This window comes from Lactuca virosa, chromosome 7 (assembly GCF_052849685.1).
Source record: "Lactuca virosa cultivar CGN04683 chromosome 7, Lactuca_virosa_CGN04683_v6, whole genome shotgun sequence".
Classification (NCBI taxonomy): domain Eukaryota; kingdom Viridiplantae; phylum Streptophyta; class Magnoliopsida; order Asterales; family Asteraceae; genus Lactuca; species Lactuca virosa.
The window spans coordinates 159,667,010-159,668,986 of NC_136432.1; positions in this window are offsets into that span (position 1 = coordinate 159,667,010).

The window sequence follows — 1,977 nt, forward strand, 5'->3', positions numbered from 1 at the left end:
CGAGATCCTTGCCCTAATCGGTCCAGTGGCATATAGGCTGCAGCTACCTGCGGAGCTCGGCAACATACGCACCGTGTTCCATGTTTCAAATCTAAAGAAGTGCTTATCCGACGAAACTCTCGTCATTCCAATGAAAGAAATCGAAATCAACGACAATCTCCTGTTCGTGGAAGAACCAGTTGAAATCATGGACAGGGAAGTGAAGCGTATTAGGCAAAGTCGCATTCCGATTGTGAAAGTTTGATGGAACACAAAGCGTGGACCGGAATTCACATGGGAACGCGAAGACCAGATGAAGCAAAAGTACCCTCACTTATTCTCGCATTCTCAAATCTAGCTTCAAAAAGAATTTTGGGACGAAATTCCCTCTAACGGGGGGATGATGTCACAACCAGGAAATTCTATGCTTTTGTAAATATTAAAAAGGACAAAATCGTAAACAAAATTTGGAAGCATGCGTGATGTTTATTTAATGACAACAAAACTAAATCAAAAACTCTATACAAACACTTCAAATGGTCAACGAAAGATTGGAAACCCTGAAAATCCCAGTTTAAGTCTATTAGGGACTAGGATTTCCTTATTGGGCCTAATGGACCAATAAGTTTCCAATTTGATTGTTTTAGGCTTAGAACCCTTAAATGGGCTCTAATTGGACCCACTTTCATGAAACTTAACATTTTGGGCCATAATGGATCCAAAATGAATTGGTTTACCTTAATGGGCCTTATTGAGCCATAATTGATTCAATTAGCTTTCATGGACCATAAACCCATTCTTTTATACAATTGGGCCGTGAACTATCCAAAGAAGTCCAATGGGCCGAAAAGTAATTATGGGCCTATGAAATTCGAACAAGGCTATGAATGGCCCAAGAAAACCCATTCTTCCCTTTTAAATCCCAACAAAATCGGCCCATATATATATATATATATATATATATATATATATATATATATATATATACACACACACATTCATACATATATACATATACATATATATATATATATATATATATATATATATATATATATATATATATGCAAATCAAAAAAAAAGGAAATGAAGTGAATTATGTGCATGAGACACCTCACTATTGCATGAAGGGTATCCATGCACATCACCTCACCCTATCTCTTTCCCCCTCTCTTCTTATCTTTGGCCAAGAAGATAGAAAACACACACACACACAATCAAAAATTTCTCTCTCAAACACTCACAACAACAACTCATCCTTTCTCTCAAAAAATTTCGAAATCTTGGGCTTTTTCAAGAAGGTTCTTCCATAAAAATCATCATCTTTGGTAAGTTGTTTCTTAAATCCATGGCATAGCTTCTTGATAACTTCAAAAATCTCCTCTTAACTCATTCAAAATTTGTGATCTTGCTTCTTAGAACCCATCTAAGCCAAAGACCTCTCAAGGAGCTTGTTAGGGCCAAAAACAACACCATCTTCTTCCATTATTCTTCAAAACCGAGAACAACAAGCAAAGGTGAGTTCATACCCCCTTGTTTTCGGTTTTTACTTGTTTTTGGGGGGAGAATACAAGTTGCTTTATGTAGATCTATGTGTATATGCATGAATATGTGTGTTTTTCATGACTTATTTGGTGATTATGTGCTATTTACTTCATACATCTAAAAATAAGTTAAGAATATTAAGTTTATCACTTGGATCCACATGAAAACCTTGAGAAAAGTATGTGTTATCACATATAATACATGTAACCTAGTAGATCTGGGATTTATACACTCAAAAGATTAAAAATGTGTGTTGTGTTCAAAGATCTATAAACTAAACTCAAAAATCAGCCATTCACAAAAAAGTTTTGGTCCAATCTCGAACTGTTTTGACCACCTAAATGATAATATTTTTCAAAACTGCTTTACATGCAAAAAGTTCAGTTTTATACCTTTAAAATGACAACTCTCAGATTTTATATGATTTTTCTACAATTTTTGGCGAATTTTACA